General features: G+C 35.6%; 1 pseudogene; it reads right to left on the reverse strand.

Annotated features, from left to right (window-relative positions):
- Positions 1-269: 269 nt before the first annotated feature.
- Positions 270-25,589, reverse strand: LOC128241290 (kalirin-like; annotated as a pseudogene).
- Between the last annotated feature and the right edge of the window lie 1,781 nt (positions 25,590-27,370).

The raw sequence follows: 27,370 nt of genomic DNA on the forward strand, positions 1-27,370 counted from the left end.
ACAGTAAATATAATCCATAAGTTTGATTCTGACAGAGTAAAAACATTTCTTTGTTTTACCCATGTTTCGCTGTTAAGTTGTAAAAAAATTCGAGATAAGTAAAGATAAATTACTTGAGTATGTTCGAGTCACTGGGACCTGGTCCTATATATGTTGAGGTAACACGATAGGTGAGAAAAGGCTGCTGAAAGACACCTAATATACACACAAAGTCATAATAAAGAGTTAAGATATATGTCTCTCGTCAGATGCACCAACGTCGCTTCTTATCAAGATGTGGCCAAAACCTGACAAAAATAAAAACACATTATACTATATTTACTATTAACAGTAACACATATATTTCTATAAATATAATTAATTACCAATCATTATGTTTGGGTACCTTGCACGGTAACAGCTAGGAAATTATTGCGTAGCGCGCGGAAAGTGCGTACCCGGATCGATGTTGCATAACCGGGCAGATATTGCTCATTCTGACCAACATGACGTTACCGGGCCGATACTGCTCATCCGATGTTACCTAACATTGGTCCGAAGTAGCGATATCGACCGTGGTACGTGCCGATATTTCATTTAACAATATTCGTTCAAAATCACTTTATGTGTCCATATCGGAAAAAAGTAATAAAATACGCTCATAATGCACCATTTCTGACTTTAATGGTTTAAAAAATTCAGAACCCCCTGCCAGCATTTTAAACCATAAAAAATAATTATAATAGAGGTACTCATGTCAAAAGGTTGCACCCCTAAATTACGCCCCTTCTTATGTCAATTCCTGGACCCGCCCCTGATTATCGCTCTGCCAAACCAATACTACTCTCTACTTTCCAGTACACAATTTTAAAGCTCAATCAATTTTATTAGCAAAATACAACTGTCATGTGTACATTACAACCTATTTTTCAATCCATTCAAATCGGCTTGAACTCGAATATCATTCCTTAACTATTGATCCATTATTTAAAATCTCACCAGGTGTCGCCTTCTGTCCAGGAAATGAGCAAGACGGGCAGTTGAGATAGGGCGGGGCCTAATCTAGTTCCTTCGGTGAAGCGCCGCCCTCTTCAGCCAGGCGGAGTCAAGACACGTATGCGCGGTGGGCCGCTTTCTAAAAACAAAACAAATTCTGTCCATGTGTATTGTGCTTACAGTTGTGTGCTATCCTTGTTTTGTAATATGGCATGGTCCCGTTAAACAAGAGACATAGTTGATTGCTTTTTATTAGGATTTCGTGGTATTTAGATGAAAAATAACTGTCAAAATGTTCAAAGACAACATGTACACACCCCATGTCATCGACGAGCAGCGTCTTAATAAACTCCTTTGCCTCAGCAGTGACGCCGGCGAAGAACTCTTCGGGAAAGCAAAAGTCGGTCCTCAGAATGTTAGAGCAAGTTTCTTCTTCGCTTTCGTCTAAAAACGGGGACACGCCGCTCAGCATAACGTACAGTACCACACCCACCGCCCTGAGGATACCGATAAAGGGTATTAACATTACAGTATATATCAATGTACACGATTAATAGGCAAGGCAGTCATTTGTACCTCATAATGTTGGAGGAAGTCTTCTCTTCGCATTCGTCTAAGGTCAGCAAGGCATACAGAACCACAATTACTATGTAACACTGTAAAGAACACATTGTCAACGGTAAGCTATAGCGTTGTATTGTTTGATAAATCCCAGCAAAGCACAAAGTAGTAAACTGTCAATCATATGCAAACTCAAAATCTTAACACGCAAAAATGAAACAAGCATTATACAAATCAAGACTATATGCGTACTCCAGTACGCCCGGGCGAACAAATCCTTAAGGTTCCTCCAAACACGCACGTGCTTCAATCTTAAATTTTGGAGTTCAAATCGAAGGCTTACAATTCACACCGAATGTTCGCGAAAATAATGCTTCGAACACGGTTCTTAAAATACTGTTTTCTTCATAAAATTCTCACACTGAGACCAAAAAAATAAAATACCTTTTTAATATCGAAGGGCGTTCATTTAAAAGTTTTCAGTTACGCCCCTGAATACTGAACATGTTTTTAAGCATAAACATGTCAAGGATCGATTTAAACCAGTACAAACAAGCAGTACTACAAACAGTGATTATTGTTAATAATATGTAATAAGTTTTGTTCCTCATTTCCATACCATATATCTGAGAGAAGACCGACGGGAGTGCCGGCGACTATTTCCGGTGCGAGGAACTCTGGGTCACCGGAAGCCGCGTGCACGTAGTAATTGTTGTAGATGTGTCGAGCGTCACCGAAGTCCGTCAGCTTCACCATTGCAACCGAGTTGCTGATGTCTAGTAGCAGGTTCTCCGGCTGGATAAAATAAGGTGCAAGTGAAGGAAAATGTGCAAAGAAATATATATATACATTGCATGCCCAAATACGGATTACGTATTTTGAACAACAGACTCTGTTATCTCGAAATTACAATATTTATATTGAAACACAGGCTGGTTTTGGATCGAATAAGAGTAATGTAGGTAATATGTTTGTACTTCATAGCTTATTAGCGCATGTCATTAACCAAAGGAAACAATTGTATTGTGTTTTTATCGATTTTACTAAAGTCTTCGATTATGTTGTCAGAGACAATCTTTGGTGAAAACTTATCAAGCTAGGAGTACGATGTAAAATATTTTACATTATTGAACCTATGTACTCTTCAGTTAAGTCGAGAGTAAATTATTGTAACAATTTGAGTGAAACGAATGAATTTTTACTAGGCGTGAGGCAGGGAGAATGTTTATCGCCATTCTTGTTCTCTATGTATTCATAAGATCTAGAGTCTATTTTCTGTGAAAAAGGTGTAAATCATTGGTATTGATATAGATTCATTTAAAAAATATTTATTTATTATAAAGCTTAACAAATAATGAGTTGCATGAAAGTCTTAATCTGTTATCAGATTATGCGACGAATATCATTTTGTTTTAGAATGCAGTTTATACACTGATATTAGTTGTTAAAACCTAAGTGGGCAATCCTGCAGTTATGCAGGTACTGAATGGCCTCAAGTAGCTGGGCAGTCAAGTATGCGGGGTCATGATACGCATTCTTTCAGCTACTGTATTTACTATATCGCTATACCTTAATATCTAAGTGAGCAATCCTAAATACATAGTTACAAAGCTAAGTGGTCTCATCACCGCGCATATATATATATATGCGTACGGATGTAAGAGTTCTATAAAAGGGAATCCGAGATCAGTAGTGAAAGTAAACAATCCATTCAAATCATAAAATGATCTGTTTTGGTTATCCAATACATGTATACGTAAAGAATACCAAAGTTATATCTGACAATGATCTTTGGGTTTATATAAGTATATATTTGGCATCAAAACACTCACAGCTGCATAATCAGAAGATAGTGGTCGGGCGTTTCGTACAAGTCATGCACGCGGACGATGCCCGGATGCTGCAGGCTCTGTACGGTGTTGTATTCGGTCTCCACGAGCGCCTTGCACGTGCCGCGCTTCTTTATGTACTTGGCGGCAAAATGTTGACCGGAGCAGTTCTGAGACGTTTTCTTAACAACCGAGAACCGACCCCTGGAGTTGTTAAAACGTATACTTGTGTAAGTTATTGAGCATACGAACAATCATCGTATATAAATATCCATATTTACGTTCTCAGGGGCGATTTATCTAGCACTATCGATCGCTACGCAACGGTACCTACCTCTAAACCCTGATTCAGGTCGCTTGTTAGGTAAGAAGCGCTTTCACAGAGCGCTATTCGGGACTCTCTTCCGCAACTAGACCCATGTATAGCTGCAGCTTAAAACTGTAAGCGGAATTCAATACAGAAAAAATAAGTAACAACAGAATTAGCCGAGTTAAAATTTACATGTAGTAATGTTACGAAATGTTTCACTATCATGCAATCCCAGAGTTAAACATTTACATGTAATCATGTTACGGAATGTTTCACTGATATGCCTTCACAGAGTTAAATATTTACATGTATTACCAGTCTAAACTTTCCAAGCTTATTAAATGGTTCTAATGGGAATGTTAGAAAGGCACGGGTTCATTTTTTTAGTCTTTATTGCACCGTTTTAGTTATCATAAACATGTAGATTCCAATAACCGTATTCCATGTAATATAAGAGAGAACGTTCTGAAAATAGAAGAGTAACAATACTTATTACAATACATATATAACTATTCTTGTAATATAAACATAAGGTACATAGTAAACAAAGAATATATGCGTTACTTAAATATGATATTACAAATACGTCAGGTAATTGTCTAGTGGTGTTAAAATGACATAACACATACAATAACATACAATGTACGTATACAATAAACAAACATGTACAAAACAGTTCACAACAATCACCTACCAGGTCTGAGGTACTGAACTCCCACTCTCAATCACACATCTCTCAGGTGAATGCATTTCATATCCTGGTTATAACTGAAAACCCAAAACCATGAATGCAATATTAAATGTAAAGAACAATTAGCAGATTATGCTATATTGAAACCAATCCTCAAAAGTCTAATACCACGACAATACATAATTCAGCCTGACAAATCTACCAAATGCATTATTACATTTCCAACACATTGCAAACACAAATAGAATAGTTTAAAGATCAAATTCAACCAATACTGACCATAATAGTTTTCCTATACCTCGACCAGATCAAATTAAAAGCTTCCACAACTTTTCAAACGTTTTCAACAATGGAGGGAAAAACTTTGCAACAATGATAATTACAGTCACCTGACCAATTTCAAAGAATTCACTTAACCATATAACATATCATGGTCTAAGGGAAACAGTAACCAATAACTGGTAAAAATGTAAAATCAATATGCATGATACATTTTGATAAAAACATGTATCAATAAAACATAAAATTGGTTCAATAGCTCTATTAATCTACTTCATTTTAATCTACTTCATCAGAGACTCTATCACGTTCTGTGCCACAATCAAATCTAAGTTTCTCAATGCTCCTGACTGTGCTAGAATATCAAGAGCTTCAATCCTTGAATCAGGTTGTCTCTGAACCATCTGTTTCATCTGGTAATCTCTGTACCTATCTGGTGGTCTTCTCTGTCTCTCTGACCTTCTTATTTCTAGCTCCTCTGCAATTTCTTCTCTCTCATCAACTTCATCTATCTGACCTTCTTGTTTTTGATCTCAAGTGTCTCTTGTAGCATTTCTGTCTACTTCTACCTGTTCTATCACATCTTTCCTTATAGTGATATCATCAGTTTCTTCTCTTTCTTCATCTGTACGGTCTGTTCTCCTGCTAGTGTCCTCAGTGTTCCTGTCTCCAACTGTAGTTCCTGTTGTGTTATCTTCAACTACCTTTGGTCTTGTATCCTCATTCGTCTGAGAGGGCTGTTCCCTTTCATTACCAACATCATCTGTTTCCTCAGCTCTATGCTCTATATGTTGGTCAACAATATCATCTCTATCTCTTCTATCCTCTATTTCTTTTCCTCTTGTACCGTTACCTGTTTTAACTTCACTTGCTCCTCTTGGATGGTAGGCGTCCCCACTTCGGTGTGTCATGTCTACACACCCATATCCCTCTTCAGTTTCACTTTCTGTTTCATCTGCGACATCGCCTCTATTTTTTCATATACATTATCTTCTTCCTTATGTATCTCAGTTCTACTTTCAGTAGATGACTGTTTCCCCTGTTCTTCTTTCACTTTCTTTTCCTCATCTTCTTGCTCCACTTCCTTATTGTCGTCTCCCTGGCAATTACCGGGTACAAATGATTCCTGTGAAGTGTCTTCAATAATCCTGATCTTCTACCTCTGATCTTGAACACTGGTATCTCACTTCTAGGCTGATCCACGACCTCGTACATCTCTTCTTCAAATTTGTCATCGATTTTGTGCTTCCCATCAAACGCTAGTTTCTTTACTAATACTTTGTCTCCTATCTCTATCCTAACCGCCTTTTTCCTTTTTGTCGTATCCTGTTCTCTGTTTTGCTTTCGACTTCTGTGTGTATTCTTGAACTACTTCGTTAGTTCTCTTCATCCTTTCCCTAAGGTCTTCTAAATACTCCCTAGTTGCTGGGTTCTTGATGCTATCTCGCTCTACGTCAAAAACTGCGTCAGTAGATAATCTCGGTCTTCGTCCGAACATCAACTCGTAAGGTGATATCTTTGTTGTCTCGTGAGGGATGCAATTGTAGGCAAACACTAATGGCGCAATGTACCGCTTCCAGTCCTGTTTCTGTTTAGGCTCTAATGTCCAAAACATGTCTAGGAGGGTCCTATTCATTCTCGCTGTCTGACCATTTCCCATCGGGTGGTAAGGTGTTGTCCTTGACTTCTTCATGTTTGTCTACACAGTTCCTGTATTGTCTCAGACTCAAAATTTGCGTCTTGCTCGGAATGTAAGGTGGATGGTATACCGTAATGACCTATAAAATTGTTGAAAAGAGCTTCTGACGTGGTTTTAGCTGTCTGGTTCTTTGTTGGAATTGCGTGCGCGAATTTAGTGTAATGGTATGTAATGACTAAGATGTTTGAAATGTTGCCTTTGGATGGTTCCAGTGCCAAATAGTCAATACAAACTCTCTCAAGTGGATATGTTGACGTCATGTTGACTAATGGAGCTCTTGTGTTGGTTGGGGTCTTTCTCTTGAGACACCTTTGGCAATTATTAATCCAGTTTTCCACATCTTGCTGTATTCCTGGCCAATAAAACCTTTCTTCAGTAGTGACATGGTCCTATCTTTTCCAGGATGTCCTACATCTGTTTGTACTCCTTTTAAGACTTCTTCCCTATGGAGGTACTATCAATTGGTCATAACATATGTCTCCTTCTCCTATGTGTTTATACATAACCCCATCTTCATCATCAAATTCTTAAAATGCCTCCTCATCACTATATCATCCCAACCATGTATATTCCCGGGTAACCTTTCATCTATCACAGCTCTTCTCCACTTCTCTATCATCGGTTCCTGTCTCTGACTTCTTCTCACTTCTCAACTCCTTCTGAGCTAACGTCTGTCCTGCCTCTTCTAATGTCTCTACTAGGTTGATATTCATAATTGGTATTGTCTGAATCAGTGGTGTCTCATGTGTGCTATTGCATATGGCCTTAACTGCTTCGTCATCAAGCGTCTTCTCCTCCTCATCTCTCTCTGGATACCTACTTAAGCTGTCTGCATCTGAATTCTTAAGTCCTGCTCTGTAATGAATTGTAAAGTTATAGTTCCCTAATGCCGATGCCCATCTGTGGCCTGTCGCATCCAGCTTAGCTGTTGTGAGAATATATGTTAGCGGGTTATTGTCAGTGTAAACTTCAAAGGTATTCATTTTTAAGTAATCTGAGAACTTCTCTGTGACGGCCCATTTTAGCGCTAAAAACTAAAAACATTTTGTACTGGATAATTGCGTTCACTTTTGGAAAGAGACCTGCTGGCATAGGCTATCACTCTCTTTTGGTTATCCTGTGTTTGGTACAATACTGCCCCCAGAGCTCTAGTGCTGGCATCTGTATGTATTTCAAATGGCTTCGTGAAATCTGGGTAAGCTAGAGTAGGTGGGCTTGAAAGAATGACCTTGAGTTCTTCGAATATTTGTTGTCCTTTCTGGTCCAATTCCAGTCTTGATTAGGCTTCTTGTGTCTTCCTTTCTTTGTCGGTGTTCCTGGTAGTAGGTCTGAAAGTGGTCTCGTGATCGTCGAAAAGTCCTTAATAAATCTGCTGTAATATTCCGCGAACGCTAGAAAGGACCTCAGTTCACCACTGTTCTTTGGAGTCGGCCAGTTCTTCACCTTCTCTATCTTTCCCGAATCGGTCTCCACTCCTTCCCCACTTACTACATGTCCAAGAAAATGAACTTTTTGTTGTATGAGAAAGCATTTCTCGGGAGATAGTTACAGGTTGCATTCTATCATTTGAGGTGGAATTCTGCGATGTGGTTGTTTGAAGGGTGCTTGGCAAACTGGTAAAAGGTCAATCCAATGCGTAATCATGTCGCAATGTCCGATGTCTGTGTCTTATGTTGAAAAAATGTCCCTATGCTTTTCAAGTAAACTATCTATCTTCTTACTTTTATCTAAAGTTAGGTTATTGTCTTCATCAACATGTATCTGCTTAAGTACATCTGACTTGTCTTCTTCAATCTTGTTGAACACTTCTTCGTCAACCTTGGCGGGTTGCAGTTCACATAATATGGCTTTAGGGTTGATAACAACTGTGTTGGTGGTAATGTTGGATACATTCACTATCACATTCTTGCTTTTTCCATATTCATAAGTTATAACTCCTGGTGTGATATCAACATAAGATGGCAAGGTGCTCTCATTTGATTCTTGAATAATTGCTGTGGTTTTTGCATGATTAACTGCCTTGTCTATATATCCATTTATATGTTTACTTTCATTTGGCCTTAGTACAATCTTCTCTCCTACTGCACTTCTGATAATGGCAAGTCTGTCTTTGTTTCTCTTTAATTCCCTTTCTCTAACTACCATACACCTAAATGACAAAAACCAAGGTACATATAATCCAGCTCTATGAAGAAATTGTTCACCATGTGTTTGTTCACAATTATCTAGTAAAACTTGTAAAATATTTATTCCAATGATAAGTGGTGTTGTAGATGAGTACTTAGTATCTGTGGTGACCAAAAACATGCATCTAAGTACATCTGAGCCTGGTATTCCTTTCTGAACTTCCAAATCTATTTCTACATAGCCTTCATATGGTAAGGTATTGCCATCCGCACATTTTCAATTTTCAATACACTATCAAGGGGTTTAATCTCTATATGTGCTAAGTTTTTGTCATAATACTAACACAACTTCCAGTGTCAAGGAGAGCATTCACTTCTATTTTGTTCAAAAGTACTTTTACTTCATTGGCTTTACTTCACTTTATCTCTGTGTGTCATAGGAGCACTCATGTATCTAGTGTTTGGGCAAAGTCTAGCAATGTGACCCTTTTGTCTGCAATTAAAACATGTAGGCATAAAAATATTTATTGCGATTGGCCTTCTGGGTTTATAATTCTGTCTTCTTTTATCATAATGACCCCTATATCCTCTGTACTTTCTGCTTGCCTTGTACCATCTTCTTTGTTCTTCCCCTATTTGTTCTTTCTCTAAAGTTTTAATTCTATCTAGCAATATGTGAAGTTCAGTTTTAACATCACTCTCAATTTCAGCATATCCATCAATCTTCACACCAGCTCCACAATAAGCATCATGTTCATTACTATGTGTATCTTCTTCAACTTCGCTTAAAATCTTTTTCTATTCTTCTAAGTTCAAAAATGAAATCTTCATACACTTTCACTGTGTCAAACTTATACCTTACCCTATATTTTATCTCTCTCCTCAATCCAGCATACAATACATTCTGTAAACTTTCTGTATCTGAAGACTTTAGACCTCATAATTGCACTGCCTTTTTGAACAATACCTCAACCCTCCTTGAGTAACTATTAATACTTTCATCAGTATCTTGACTTAATGAGTAAAACCGTCTTAAAATATCTTCCCTTGACCCTATTTTTCCAAAACTACAATCAACTGTGTTCAAAATCTGTCCCAGAGTAGCTTCTGTTCCAAGCCTTCTTGCAGCATCATGTGCAGATCCCTTCAGAGCCTTCAAAACACCTAATTTGACCATATCTTCACTAAATTCATTACTATTCAACAATATCTCCACCTCAAATTTAAATGTGTCCCAGCACACTTCATCTTGTTCACTATTCCCATAAATTTTGAAATTCGTGGACAAAGATAAGATTCATATTCCCACTCAAATTCACTATCTTCTGAATCTTCTGCCATAATTCCAATCACTTTCAACAGCACAACACCATATCACTATCAAATCACAAACTCAAAGTCACTTTAAAATGTCTGATATCCTACCATACAAGTTTTTCTCTTAAAGACTAGAAGTTCTCATTTTTCCATTCACTTCAATTCATAATCACTATCTTCGAATCAAACATATTACACAAATACTTTCTGAACACTAGTCACTAGTATTCATATAATTCCACAGAATTTTATGTCCCGTGTAACACAATCTACTATTCAATATTTCTTATCACTATGTGCAATCACATATAGTATATCACATCAATTGCTTAAAGGTAATACACAATTGTACAATGTCTGCGACAAAACAACTTGTCTCATCAAAGTCCAAATTATCACCCAAATTACACGTATTGAGAAATTAATTCAGCATGCAAAACATCATCTGTACCTAAGTCATCTCTTAAAATCAATGCTTATTCATTCAATCATTATCTATGCACCAGACTTTATCACCAATAAGTTATCAAATAACTCAAAATCTTAATCACATTGTAGCAATAAAAAGTTTCTCTAAATTTTTATACCAAGATGTGTCATCGGTCATTCAGATAAATCTAAAACATCAACTAATGTATGAGCCTTTGATAAATGAAACACATTGGTAATGTTGTATTATTGCACAACAAATCTAAGTGTCAATAATTCACAATAGAATAATTGCAAATTGTCTAAGTACAAACAATAATTTGCAAAACTATCAATGCAATCCAAAATATTTTCTATTGCAAGTGTCTCTTTTCATTATACACAGCTTAAATTCAAGGTACCTTTTCACTAGGCACTGCACACACAATAATTAGTCACCAAAAATCAATAATCAATTTTCATCTGTTATGATCACTCTTCATGTAAACAATCATCAACTGCATAAAATGACACAACTCTAAGTTACAAATTCATTAATAAGTTCCCTTATGTTAATTAAATACAAATATTAAACATTTCAAAATACAAAAACAAGTGTGGGGTAAAATAAATATATGACCAGTTAAATTTATTTAAAATAATGACAATGTTTTATTTTAAATACTGACAATTCAAAGTTCAAATTAAGTCAAATTAGTTTCAGTAAAGAAATTAATTTGGTAAATGTATTTTATGTACAATGCGAACTAATCAGATTATATTTACTCATTTGTTCTCAACTAAGAATACAGAGATTGTTCACAACAATTTCATTATTCTCAACTATTTTTAGATTTATTCTAAGTTTAATTGATTCAATGCATGAATCAATTAAATAATTTTCCCAATATGTTATAATACTTCTTAGTCAAAAATATATACTAAGTAGTTCTATTCATCTAAATAACCTATGCTAATTCTTTTCTACAAGTATGTCTATCTAAACAAATCACTATTATTGTATATGTGTATTTATTTCAGAATCTCTTCATAGTAAATTCATTACCTGATGAATGAAGTTCATGGGTCACGACCTTTCCAAATAAGGTTACTCTACTATTAAATAATCACCTGACACGTCACATGACCTTTAGCTTCTAATTTAAGAACCAATAAAAGTCAACTTTTACTAATTAGTATGCAAACGTCACTAAAGTGGGGGTAAAACGGAATAGCTAATACAGCTGTCAAAAAGTAGCACTTCAAATGTCAGAAACTATTCCCTAGTTTATTCAATGACAAATGACCAAAATTCACAAATGATCTCACCAAAACTCGACTAAATACAAGACAAATACAATTGAGGCTTGAAAATCAAATGTCTGGGGTAATATTGCCAAATATAATTCAATACACAACTAGGTCAATATGAGGGCAAAATGTAGACCATGTGTTGGAATGCAAATGTAAACAAACTCAGCTGATTAAAATTAATATCAGAGTGGTTTCAATGTAGCGGAAAATAGTCAGAATATAGTGTTAAATGTTAAATAGTGATACAAATAACTTAGTTACCTAGTAAGTTAATGTCCTTTACCAGTATTAAAGTACATGCAAAGTGAAAATACTCTTACTTTCGGTTTCACACTACAATAGCTCACCAAAAATGTACATCAATATTCTCTTTTCAATCAAAAACTGCAGTTATCCTTGTGAAAATAAAACTTTAAAATCAGAAAATAATAAGAATGGATAGAGATTTACTGAAATAACTGCAATTTCTGAAATAAATCCAATGCAATATTTATTTTACTCACGTAATCTTGAAAACCTTGATCTTTACTGCCACTAGACAAAAATATATAAGTCCTAATTCACAATTCACAAATAAAGTTCACTGCTACAAAGTTTCTGTCCTTGATGATTGAAGAATACGTCTCCTGGTGATCACAATACACATCCTGTCTCCCTGCGGCCTGAAATGCGTCCCAGCATTTCAAAGAAGGTTCCCGAACGATGGCACATCATCACGTACAACCTGGACCACGAAACGATCCGATATGGTGTTAGCGAAAGTCCAAACGATCCAATCCAATCCATATGGCTATATGTTCAAATTCATCAACTTGGTTATGGCAGTCGATTACTGCTACAAATGTTAATCAGGCTGATAATCCAAATCATACACTTTTATCAATGTAGATGTTCAATACGGTGCATATATTATAATATTTCCACTGTCTTTCCATTCTTTAAAATTAAATTTCTGATTTCTCCTGTATTCATTTAATGTTTATGGACTAAAAGGCACAACACACGTTGGGCGCCAATATTACCAGTCTTAACTTTCCAAGCTTATTAAATGGTTCTTATGGGAATGTTAGAAAGGCACGGGTTCGTTTTTTAGTCTTTATTGCACCGTTTCAGTTATCATAAACATGTAGATTCCAATAACCGTATTCCATATAATATAAGAAAGAAGTAACACTACTTATTACAATACATATATAACTGTTCTTGTAATATAAACATAAGGACATAGTAAACAAAGAATATATGCGTTACTTAAATATGATATTACACATACGTCAGGTTATTGTCTAGTGGCGTTAAAATGACATAACATACAATGACATACAATGTACATATACAATAAACAAACATGTACAAAACAGTTCACATCAATCACCTAACAAGGAACTGAACTCCTCACTCTCAATCACACATCTCTCAGATGAATGCAGTTCATGCTGGTTATAACTGAAAACCCAAAACCATGAATGCAATATTTAATGTAAAGAACAATTAGCAGATTATGCTATATTGAAACCAATCCTCAAAAGTCTAATACCACGACAATACATAATTCAGCCTAACAAATCTACCAAATGCATTATTACATTTCCAACACATTGCAAACACAAATAGAATAGTTAAAAGATCAAATGCAACCAATACTGACCATAATAGTTTTCCTTTACCTCGACAAGATTAAATTAAAAGCTTCCACAACTTCTCAAACGTTTTCAACAATGAGGGTAAAATCTTTGCATCAATGATAATCAAAGTCACCTGACCAATTTCAAAGAATTCACTCAACCATATAACATATCATGGTCTAAGGGAAACAATAACCAATAACTGGTAAAAACGTAAAATCAATATGCATGAATTGTCTCCCTTAAACTCTCAGAATTTCAACTGGATTACACATGTAGTAATGTTACGGAATGTATTACTGACATGTCTTCCCAGAGTTAAATATTTACATATAATCATGTTACGGAATGTTTCACTGGCATGCCTTCCCAGAGTTAAATATTTACATGTAATCATGTTACGGAATGTTTCACTATCATGCCTTCCCAGAGTAAAATTTTTACATGTAATCATGTTACGGAATGTTTCACTGACATGCCTTCCCGGAGTTAAATATTTACATGTAGTAATGTTACGGTATGTTTCACTGACATGCCTTCCCTTAGTAAAATATTTACATGTAATAATGTTACGGATAGTTACAAAATTATCATACCTTTTCCAGCTCCTCGAGTTCGGTGAAGTCATTCTCATATGTTGTTTTCCACGTTGTAAAATTGCCGTCAGCGGTCTCTGTCAGTTCTAAAGATAAGTATGGAAGACCATTAGCGTCAAAAACAAACCGCTTCATGCCTTTATGATAAAATATTATGGTCCTTTTATGAAAATATAATTGTGTTTTTTTTTTTTAATTTAATCGTTTAATTAAAGGTGAAAATATAAACAAGAGGGACATGATGGCCCTAAATCGCTCACCTGAGTAAAAGAGTTTAACCTTTGTTATCAATATAGCTTGATATTTGTTCTCAAAAAATATTGAAAAACATACTGGTCAAACATGTTGCCTGGATAATCACTGACATGATTTGTCACATGTGCCTGCACACTGACAAGACTTGTCACAGTTTCCTGCACACTGACAGGACTTGGTGATTGACTGCACACTGACAGGATTTTGTTCAGTTGCCTGCACACTGACAGGACTAGGTAATTAACTGCACACTGACATAATTTGATTCTTATACCTGCACACCGACAAGATTTTGTTCCGTTGCCTGCACAATTGATAATAGACAGCACACTGACAGCACTTGGTACAGATACCTGCACACTGACAGGTCTTTTTTCAGTTGCCTGCACACTGACAGGACTTTGTTCAATTGCCTGCAATCTGACAAGACTTCGTTCAATTACCTGCACACTGAAAAAAAAACTATGTTAAATTGCTTGCACACTGAACGAACTTTTAGTATAGATACACAAACAACAAACAGTGCACCATCCAATAAAATCAATAAACTGCTTAAAGCTTTAAAAATCAGATATCAGAACAGATTCAACTAATATTATCGCTACTTCCATCTAGGACAACACCACCTTCCTTCAAATGTTAAGAACCAAATGTTGCTTTATATAAGGCTTATTCACTATCCACACAGAAGATAAGATTGTAGCTTAGAATAATCTATATGAAGTTTACAATAATCTACATGAAGTTCAATGGAAAAGTCTGATTATTAAATTTATCATAAACTAAAAATAAAATTTCTTCTAAAGAATAAAGTGTATAATAATTATTTGAATCTATGAACCTTAAAAAAAGAACAATAATTATCTTAGAACTGACTATGTTGAAGACTTAATAAAATTTAAAATCTATTCCCTTGTTACTAAAAATAGAAAGTATTGGAATCTCCAACAAAAAGGGAGACCGTATAGCAAGACTTGCTGCCCTTTCTTCAAGAGTAAACTTTACATAACAATCAGATTTTAATAAACATGGTAGATAACCAATAGACAATGTTACACACCAAATACTTAAGCACTAGGCCTCATAGTATTTGCCAAAGAAAGTTTTGTAATTTTTCCTTTAGGTTGCCATGGCAACAAGAGTTCTGCATGGAATTCATTTCTTTGAACAATTATGAAAAAGAACCAACCAAGGATCACTCCTATGAAGTTTCATTAAGATTGTCCAAGGGGTTTAGGAGAAGATGATGATTATAACCAATTGTTGACACTTTTCCTTTAGGTTGCCATGTCAACCAGAGCTCTGCATGGAATTCATTTCTTTGAACAATTTTGAAAAAGCACCAACCAAGGATCATTCCTATGAAGTTTCATTAAAATTGTCCAAGGGGTTTAGGAGAAGATAATGATTATAACCAAATGTTAATGCTTTTCCTTTAGGTTTCCATGGCAACCAGAGTTCTTCATGGAATTCATTTCATTGAACAATTTTGAAAAAGCACCAACCATTGATCATTCCTTTAAAATTTCATTAAAATAGTCCAAGGGGTTTAGGAGAAGATAATGATTATAACCACTTGTTAACGCTTTTCCTTTAGGTTGCCATGGCAACCAGAGTTCTGCATGGAATTCATTTCATTGAACAATTTTGAAAAAGCACCAACCATTGATCATTCCTATGAAGTTTCATTAAAAATGTCTAACGGGTTTAGGAGAAGATAATGATTATAACCAATTGTTGACACTTTTCCTTTAGGTTGCCATGGCAACCGGAGTTCTACATGGAATTCATTTCTTTGAACAATTTTTAAAAGGCACCAACCAAGGATCATTCATTTGAAGTTTCATTAAAACTGTCCAAGGGGTAAAGGAGAAGATGATGATTATAACCAATTGTTGACACTTTCCATTAGGTTGCCATGGCAACCAGAGTTCTGCTTGGAGTTCATTTCTTTGAACAATTTTGATAAAGCACCAACCATGGATCATTCCTATGAAAATTGTCCAAGCAGTTTAGGAGAAGAAGATGATTATAACCAATTGTTGTCGCCGAACGACGGACGACAAACGCCGGACATAGACAGATCACAATAGCTCACCTTGAGCACTTTGTGCTTAGGTGAGCTAAAAAAACAACTTATTATTGTATGATTGATGCGATTCATTTTTGTAAATATAAACGCTGTTTTACAGGCTCCAAAGCATTTAATTACTTCCTTGTCGACATTGTGGCGAAGTTAATACTCATGGCATGAATTACTCAATGATACACTTCGAGAAACTTCAGGGCATAATAAACACAAATTATTATTATTTTACCTCACTTTTGTCTACAATGGTAAAATCCCATTACCCGAAAAAGAGATATTTTGATTATCAGAAACATTTTTAATCTTTTTGACACGTGACCAAGCGAAAATTCACTGTCAGGTCATGTGACCGCAGTGATATTTTGAATGTCATATAAAGGCAAATAACTGCGTCAATATTTTAGCTACATTATGACGTGATTGCCTCCCTTATACACATTCAGCAGTGACGTCACTAATCAATCTGTACACAAAAACATCAGACGACAGAAACTGTCGGGCTTTTTAAGGAATTTTAGCATAATTAACGTTGGAATTTGGTCCTAGATATAATTATATTATATTTTGTTTTCCTTGTTAAACCTGTTTAATTAAATGAATCAAAAACATGTTTAAACCTTTTATGTACTTCATTTTGTTCGGTATAATAAAATAAATATCATATCGCAGCATGTGTGACATTGATATTGTCAACCGTCAGGTGACATTCTGCTCTCGGGTTGACAATTTCAATGTCACACATGCTGCCATATGATATTTATATAATATTAATTAAATATAACAAAACTCCATTGGACTATAAATACCTGATTCGGTTGTTTATGGCAACGGGGTAGGAGAGAATGCTGGGGTCGCTCATACCGATTGTGTTATTGGCCCGAACCCTAAACTGGTATATGGCCCCCGGGGGAGATGTCTCCTATCACCTGGGAGGTGGTGGGCACGTAGGGAATCCCGGCCTGCCAGTAATCCAGACCGACCTCATTAAACTCTATTGTGTAACCCTGGAAACAACGATCATTGAACTTACGTTAAAGTAGTATATAATTAATGTTTATGGGTTTGACTTCACTTCTATCAGAGCGGATGAATGAGTAAGCGGGTATACCCGGCGACTTCCAGTAACTAGAGGCCCACGAGAGCCTACGCTCTACTACCATGACATTTATGATATTGTTTTTATCAAAACAATGTACATACTAGTTATAGGCAATATACTAAACCCACATTCAAAGGGAAGCAATCAGTGAATTATATGTTTTGCAACGGGCAAATTAACTTTATAATAATACATGACTCTCTGTACAAGTTGTCTCCCTTAAAGTAAACTTTCGTTAGAGCTACAGCATTTCAAAGGCATAATCCAGTCATGCGTTGGTGGATCTGACTGACTTCAGAAAAGAACCGAGCTCTTATGGATATCTTACTACTGTATAAGTTTGACTGATACAAATCGAAACTGAAGACTGAATCGCGTTTATAAGCATTCGTATACGGACGGACGCACGGACAACGGACACCGCACCATCTCATAAGTCATTGGCCAGTATAGTTAAACATGACCTACCACAGCAGGAGTTCTTACGACAAAGCGAGTCATTTTCCAGGATGCGCCTTATACGAGCTCAACTGTGATTCATGGATGCATAGTTAATCCCCATAAGGCTCAACTATCTAAACTCTTAATCTAGACTCTTTATTATTCCTTTATTTTTATCTTTCACTATACATACTCTCACCTTTTTCTTCAGTTTTATTTTACTTTATTGCGCTATCCCCTGGCAGCTTGTTGAATGTGGCAAGTATCTGGTAGAAGTAGAAGAAGTCCTCAACTTTAAACTACATGTACATTAAAGGCGCTGTACCTGTATCTGTCTACAGGATACGATGGAAGGCGGGCGCCACTCCAGGTGGACGGAAGTTCCCACCTGCGTCTTCATGTCCGGTTTGGAGGGAGGGTCGGGACGGCCAGCACTGTGAGTGTCGCCCTGGTGACGACTCCGCCGATGTCGCTATTGGCAACGCATGTGTACTCCCCGCTGTCTGCCGCTGTCACCTGGGAGATCTGTAAACAGGAGAGGGGGACTTGAAACGCAGTACATGTATAACGTTTGTGGAAGAATATAGTTTTTGGATATTTTGTTTTTTTGAAAAACAGCATAATGATGGAGCGATCATGATAGAAAAGGAACAACAAAATCTCCTTAATTTTTATTAAAGCTGCCCTATGACAGATTTACCGTTAATATAACTTTTTTTCTTGGAATGAGCATATTTTTGCGTAAATATCTGCAAACCAGTGATAAAAGACTGCTGACTAGAGATCAGATCGCAGATTTTCAGATTTCCGTTCCAAAATTAATGTTTTGTGGCTAAAACCGCTACTAACGGTTTAAGAAAAATGCATAAAACATCAATTGTTTAACTTAAATATAAATATCTGCAATCTTTTGTTTTGTCAGCAGTCTTATATCACTGGTTTACATGCATTTTTGCATAAATTGGCTCGTTCCAAGACAAAAAATAAAATTAGTGCAGCTTTAAGCATGTTGTTTTTTTGTAAAAATAAATCATTAATACACATTGAAATTAGTACTAATTGAAATGTCATTTTGTTTAAAGCGTAACAAATACCGTTTATTGGCAACCGTACTTCCGGAAATAACTGCTCATTCGCACAAGATATACCAATAAGAGGCCCAAAAGGGCCTATGCTCTACTGGCATGGCTCTTGTGGTCATTTTCAATCCAGTGCATGTACCAAGTAAAGGTAATCAGAGGGTGAAAATATTTGCTTTCAAAACTGCACTCATGGTCAAAATTTCATTTTTGTTGCTTTAAAAATAAAAAGTTGGTCAAAAGGTCAAAGTCAAGGACATCCGAGGACAACATTGATGCTCGTTTGCAAAACTGTACACATGGTCAAAATTTCATTGCTGTAGCTTTAAGAATTAATAAAGTAAGACAAAATGGTCGGGGCCAGCTTTTGCCCAAGGGGCATAATTTTAAACGTTTTGCTAGACGGTCATCATATGATGCTCCACAACAAATATCAAAGGTATGGGCCTTGTGGTTTGAAAATATTTCTGAAATAAGTCTCTAGGAAACTTGTGACCCCCGGGACAGTGCAAGTTTTGACCCAAAGGGCATAATTTGAACAACCATGGTAGTGGACCACTAAATTAAGCCTTGTTCAAAATAGCAAGGATCTGCATAGTAAGGATCTGCATAGCTGTTTCAGACAAAAATGCTTTTAACATTTCACAATTTAAGTATACCAAACCTGTGAACCCGGGGCATGGCCAGTAATGACCCCAGGGGCATAATTGGAACAAATATTCACAAGCAATTGCGACTTTACATGTAAACTTGGCTAAAGATAGACTTTGCTCATGTAGACTTGGCTAAAAATAGACTTAGCTAAAAATAGTATTTTTTATACTTTCATGACCCATAATCTAGGCATGCATTGGCGGATCTGGCTGGTTTTCAAAGCAACCGAGCTTAAATGTATATCTTAAGTTTCATCGAGATACAAATCAAAATTGAAGACTGTATCGTGTTCACAAGCAATTGTTTACAGACGCACTGATTTTTTATACTTTCAAGGCCCATAATTTAGGCATGCATGGGCGGATCTGGTTTTCAAAAGGAACCGAGATCTTATGGATATCTAAATACTGTACAAGTTCCATCGAGATACAATCAAAACTGAAGACTGTATCGTGTTCACAAGCAATTGTTTACAGACGCACGGACGCACGGACGCACATACTACGTACACATTACCATTTGGCCAGAAGAGCTAATCACGATAATCGCACAACTGATTGTAAAACTTGTTTGCTCGTCCAAATACCTGCAGAGTAACAACGCCATCTTCCCTGTACGCCGTGATTGTTCGGTGGTCCGGTACCACAGACATGTTGCTGTTAAACGTCCATGTGACGATAGGGGCGCGGGCGACCGCATATCCGACATGTGAACACGGCGCTCTCGCCCACCTTCACTGTAAGACTCGACAGGGGAGTCACCGCGCTGGGTGACATCTCAAACAAGAACTCCTGACTGCCCGCCTGCAAGACAAGCAATGTTTGGCTACATTTTAATAACCAGATTTTGTTTAATTCAACTGCGCATGTGACTACAATATGTGTATAGCGTGACTAAATTGCATATAAGTGACTGCAGTATGTGTATGACGTGATTAAAGCATGACAACAGTATGTGTATAATAGGACGACTGTATACGTCGGTGACGACAGTATGTGTATAATGGGACGACTGTATATGTCGGTGACAACAGTATGTGTATAATGAGATAGCAGTATATTTCTATGACAACAGTATGCGTATAATGCGACAGCTGTATACGTCTATGACAACAGTATGCGTATAACGTGACAGTTGTATATATCTATTATAACAGTATGCGTATAATGCGACAGCTGTATATGTCTATGACAACAGTATGCGTATAACGTGACAGCTGTATATGTCTATGACAACAGTATGCGTATAACGCGAAAGCTGTATATGACTATGACAACAGTATGCGTATAACGTGACAACAGTATGTGTATACCGTGACCACAGTTTGAGCATAACACGACTACAGTTTGAGCATAACATGACTACAGTTTGAGCATAACGTGACAACAGTTTGAACAAAAAGTGACTACAGTATGCGAATAACGAGACAACGGTATGTGTATACCGTGACCACAGTTTGAGCATAACGTGACTACAGTTTGAGCATAACATAACTTAAGTTAAAGCATAACATGACTACAGTTTTAGCTTAACATGACTTCAGTTTGAGCATAAAGTCACTACAGATTGAGCATATCATAATATCAGTTTAAGCATTACATGACTACAGTGACATAAAGTGACAACAGTTTGAACAAAACGTGACTACAGTTTGAGCATAAAGTGACTACAGTTTGAGCATAACATGACTACAGTTTGAGCATAAAGTGACTACAGTTTGAGCATAACGTGACTACTGTTTTGAGCATAACATCGCTACAGTAAGACTCCGGTATTATACTTTGTTCATAACCTGACTAAAGTAAGTGTAAAACGTAACTTAAGTATTTGTATCTCATGAAAGAAATTTTCGTAAATAAAGAGTTTTATTTCATTAGAGTTAAATACATGTTAAATTTCCGTCTAAAATTTAAACCCGGAAAAATGTGTATTGCATAATGAGTTTACTGATTCCGCTAATCTTCAGCAATACAATTTGAAAGAAATAGGACGTACGGTTTTCGTCGAATTAAATTGCTTTTGTGAAAGTTAAACTAATACTATTTAAAAGTACTTTAAATTTTGAAAGAAAACAAAAGATATTCTAGTCAGTTGATCTGTGGGGTTGTATCACTTCTCGTTGATTCTCATGCGATATGGACTTGACGCAAGAGTCTCAAAGTGATACAAGGCTAATAAACCGACTAACATAATATTCCCTAGGCTAGTATTTAAACCTGAAGGTCATATAAACCATTATTAATCAACTATTACGTATTTAGCGAGATACAGAGACAATAGCGGTACCAATACCAGACAATTGAAGACAATATATGCCAGAACTCGCTCAATATCGACCAAACTCGGCCAATATCAACAAAACTCGTCTAATATGAGTTTCCTCCGTTTTGATTGGCTAAAAACTCGCCTAATATAGGATTTGAGAAATGGGCCATTTTCATTGGCTGTCGAAACTCGCCTAATATGAGAAATATGTCGGAAATTATTATAGTAGTCATTTTGTTTTTCGTTTTCCGACTATTTTGAAAAGTTTGTGCTTCTTATAAACCTATTTGGAATACTTGAACATATTGAATGATTGAACCACTGTGTACGGTTTGATATTACAGTTGCATTTCACCCGTTTGTGGATTTTACGACTATTACGATTTTGTGCACCGACAAAAAGGACGACGAAGGTGAAACATTTGACGTTTTGGCAAATGATTTACGAATTTAAGACGAAAAGACATGCTTCCTTACAATGTACAGTGCTTTATTCATAAGTATGTGCAATGTCACTCTAAGGATGCATGTCAAAATCAGCAAAGTCAAGTCTAGAAAAGCAGACACCATGAATGGATAAGGGATAAATACGGCTTCACTGTGAACTAAAGGTAAGTTATAAGAATGTTTTTAACCAAAATGGTAAAAGTTCTTTATTAAAATACTTATTGATTATGTGATTTCATATTGGCCCAGTTATTTGTCCTCGGTCAGCTGTATTTGCCTGAGCCCGAAGGGCTCAAGCAAATGCAGCTAACCTCGGACAAATATTTACTGGGCCAATATGAAATCACCCAATTAATAACATTATAATACAACTTTGGTAGTTTTATCTTATTTAAAACAGTTGTTATCTTATGTCAGGATTCTATGGTTATTATGAATTTCATTTACTCGTGACAATTAGTCAGCCTTAGCAAACAGTTCCGCACTGTATCTTTATTCCGGATTTAAGAACAATTTCGACTTTATTTTTAACCTTGTTATAATATACAAGTACCACATAGTGTGGTCACTTCTCTTAACATGAGACACAAAGTGAAGACTGTATAAATTGTAAAGAAAAGAATTTATGTCGTCATTACATAACTGATGATAACACTTTTAAACCCCTTCAATTGACTTAACCGGAGAATTTCTTCTTTCTTCTCTGCTTTACAAGTTTATTCTATTTATAGCACTAAATATATTGATCGCTTATACAAATAGTTAAAACAAAACTTAAATGGTAGGTCCTGGTAGGTCCTTGAAGAAAGATCTGAAATTTAAAACGATCTTAATTAAGATTAATAATAATTATGACACCTAGTGCAGTTAGTTAGTGACCTACAAAATATAAACATGAACATTGTTAAAAGTATGACCATTATATTTTTTAAGTCATAGACATACTGTCACAAATATGGGTGAAAAATTTAAAATAAAAAAACAAAATGAAATATAAGTTCCTAATAAAACGACAGGATTTCTTTAATTATTCATTGTGTAAAAAAGGTTTTACTTGTGTATTCCTACAATTGAATCGACAAGCATGTAGAGTTTGAAGAGGGCAGGCACTCTGGAACATTTAGGTGATTTAAAATGGCGTGGAGAAGTGTACCTGTATGTTTTATATTTTCCTGGAAAAACGATCCCTCAATTCGAGTTGTGATCGGAGTCCATGTGTTTCTTTGCTCTTAAATCCTTTGTATAAAAATGTATAAGGCAGATAGAGATAATATACCTACTAACTCAGGATATTTTAGATGACTCGGCGTATAACGGCTTTCATCAATTGTGCAAAATTAGGCCGCGTATAGTGATGTTGCTCAACCTAACATCCTTTTGTACAAGTTAAGGTGTATTTGGTGACTTGATGGTTACTGTAAAGGGGATGGTGCGTGGAACGAATACCAAGCAAAGAGTACTGCAAATGTGATATGTATGTCTCTCTGAATATGTCAGATTTATGATTCGGGTATTAGCTTAAGAGTTTGAAAGGGTGCTGTACCCAAATGGTTATTATATTATATTATGATAATAAGTATTAAACTTTACATACATGTGTTTGGCAGATGATTCTTAATAGTACTTCATCCAAACACAAATCCTAACATTTTCTGTGAATCTCGAAATGTTCTTCACAGCACGATACAATATTGGATTTTACTTTTCTCTAAAGTACCCGGACCGACTTCTGCAGCATCCTGCCCTTTTAAAACTATTAAGGTTTATTATTGTTGTTCAGTTTTCCTATAACCATGGTAGTGAATCAGGTTCTAAGCACTTCTCTTAACACAAGTCAAAAAGTCTTAATACCCAATTATGAAGAATATTTATTCCTATAACCATGGTAGTGAAACATATGTTCGTCACTTCTCTTAACATGAAACCAAAACTCAAAAGTCCAAGAAACAAATTATGGTCATTACTTTTAACATCAGACCAAAAGTGAAAAGTCCCAGTTATGAATATTAGTCATTCTAATTACCATGGTAGGAAATTAAATTATGATTACTTCTCCTTACATGAGACCTTATGTCAATAGTCCCAGTTATGAAGAAAAATCATTCCTATTACCATGACATTGAAACTATGATCACTTGTATTAATATGAGTCAAGATGTCTAAGTACCCAATTATGAAGAAGAGTCTTTACATAACAATGATTGTCAAATTGATGATAACCCTTCCCAACCCTATCCAACGACTTAACAGGAGTATTTCCCCTTATTTAATTGCTTAATAAGTTGAAGTGCATAATATTTATACGAACATGTTCCCTATGACATTGCGTTTATTGATCGCTGATAACAAATAGATAAATAAATCGTCACCTTAGTGCAAGAACTCAATATCTGATTCTATTTCTATATGCTGTTATTCAGTTATTGCACTAAGGTGACGAAATGTTAAATGGCAGGCCCTAAAATGAAGGTGATGAGACAGTAGATCTTTCACTTTTAATAGCTTGAAGTAAAATCTGCAATTGTAAACCGATTTTTAACACTCACATTTATCATGACAAACAATTTAGAAAAATAATTAAAAAGCAAGTTAGTGACTCACGAAAAATATAAACATAACATTTTTTATAATACAAATAAGAAATAATAATTATAAAAGATATAAAGTCATAGACAAACTGTAACAAATATGTGTGGAAATAAAAAAAGATTACAGACTCCCCTTAATGCACAATAAGGCCGCTTACAATGGTGTCGGTCAACCACACAGTACAAGTTGAGATGTATTCAGAGGACTTAATTGGTATATACTATAAGGGCGATTGAACTTCAAACGAATAACTCGGCTGTCGCAGATTGTTGAGTGTAAGATAGGTTCATCTTAACCCGACTGTAGTAAATTGGGTTTAGTAAATTTGCTTCAGCGTAAAGACAGAACTAGCTAATACTACGGCTTTATTGTTGCACTGGCAGTTTTAACCACAAGAGTATATTTATGTTGGAAAATTATCTCCTAGCCACATTTTTTGTGCGAGCACTTAGCACTTATCGCTACAATACCCATCATTGAGGTTCAGAGTAGTTCCGACAATGACGTAATGCGTCCACTACTTGAATCTGAGCAATAGAATGATGACCCAAGTCTCTCCGAACATTGGCATCGACAGAAAGAGCCAGGGGTTGCTGTTGGAACACAGCTTGAGCAAGCAATCAAGGGTCGATCAGGGGTTGTTGGAACAGGTGCATCAGCGTGATCCAGCTACCAGACGTATTTTGGCTCGTACGTAGCTTTTCATATTCCACCTCAATGAAAATGCGGAATTAAAGTTAAAGACACCTTAAGGCCGACACGCTTAAACCAAGAGCTCAGGGCTCAGTAGTTTCACTCTCTATTTTCGAATACCTTAAAGGTTGACTGCATGCACAGCGTGGTGTATGACGTCAATCAAGAATTTAACGTAAACGCTTGATGCTTGTTTTTCTTTTATTTACCAGGGGCAAGCTCAGTAGCCATACCTTAACGAAAAACATGTTTGTAGGCACCATATATTAATCCAGACATACCGTACAAAATGTTCTTCTGAAACAGACCACACATACATCTTACTTTCATGTGTTTCAAAGTATATTATGATGACTGACTGATTAAAAGCAGTTCTGTTAATGTTAGATGTTGGATCAAGTGGGAACAAGTGTAAGATTTTGCGCATATAAACAAGTTTAAAACCCACAGTAACCTCGTGTTACAGTGAACTCGTCTTTCAATGACTGTTCCAGGGCGCTGTGTCAATCATTTTTGATGACGCTATTGTGACGAGTGTTTGGTCTGGTTTGATGATAGTGCGTTTGTGTCTCTTATTCAGTGTCGTTTGGGCCTTCATCTTGTGCGTCTCAGTAAGCTTTCTATTTGAATAACAGACTACTGGACTTGTTCATTGTATTATCATTTTTTTTTTCAGCGCATGTGTACGATATAGAACGATATTGGCCATTCTGCTATTTTTTGGATCGCCCATCGCCATAACTCAGACATAAATGTAAAAAACAAACACAACTCATAAATTGTGATACATGTTTTATTTTTCGGTAATATTAATATACAAGTAAAAAGGTTATTATTGACACATCTTGGTAGTTTAGTTCAATTTAAAAGAGATTTGCAATAATCTTACTTTAGATCTATTTTATATAATAAATAGGTTGATATGTGTTAAATACGTAAATCACATCACTTGGTGATTTTTTTCGTATTGACACGGTGTTTATCTACTGTCAGGCATGCATGTATCATGTTATCATGTATCAGCGTTTCTTTTTGTAGGCTTAAGAAAGAAAGAAATAGAACAATTGTGAAAAAGGCTGAGATATTCAGCAATCAGAACCACAATGGTCATCATAATGCAAAATTCTCAATGAAGGAAGATAAGCCAAAACACAAAACCAGTGTTGACAAACAAAAATATGATAAAAACCTATTTTCTTTGGATGAATTAAAAAAATTGACACTTATCCCAATATCATTAAAAATTATAACAATTGTATTCTTAGATTAAATTTGCAATAAATTTTATCTGCTCTATGCATTGTCATTTGTATATTATAACATATATCATAAAAGAAATAGCTAATACTCTAAAAGATTGTCTTTAAACTTAACTATTCATTTTAACGTTCACAAACAAAGTAGCCCATACACTGGTCCAAGAGCGAAAAATCCTATGTATAAATAAACTTGTGCATTAAAAAAACGGTCACCCTTCGACTCACAATCGCATTGTACTCATTTATATGTAACTTAACCTTAACTTCATAAGTAATACATGTAATACCAGAAACTCGTTGGCAAACATCAACTAAATTAGTATCGTGTTAAATACGATGAAGTTGCCCTTTTTAAAAATAAATAATCATTGAAAGTTCAAATTATAACTCTTTTGTTATTATTATCTTTAAATGTGACACAAAATAGTATGTTTCATTAAAACGTTCGTAACACTTTCGAAAATATACTTATAATTAATAACAATTGTGTGCATAATTGCTGTAAGGTATTTCTATAAACTTGTTAATTAGATAGCTAAATTGAAACACAGTTTAAAACAATCGTTGCCAAGATCTACTATGTTTATGAATCCCTTGTAAGATGTGTATTAAATCTTCATTTGTTGATTTCCTCAAACTTATATTTTTTAATAAGGTAAACATTTTTTTTTATCAGATGTCGTCCAAAATAAGGCATTTCAAACATTAAGCGTCAAAAAATGTATCACTTTGGTATACAAAGTATTGGGCACTTTGGGTAAATCCATGAT

The sequence above is a fragment of the Mya arenaria genome, chromosome 7 (genome assembly GCF_026914265.1).
Source record: "Mya arenaria isolate MELC-2E11 chromosome 7, ASM2691426v1".
Lineage (NCBI taxonomy): Eukaryota > Metazoa > Mollusca > Bivalvia > Myida > Myidae > Mya > Mya arenaria.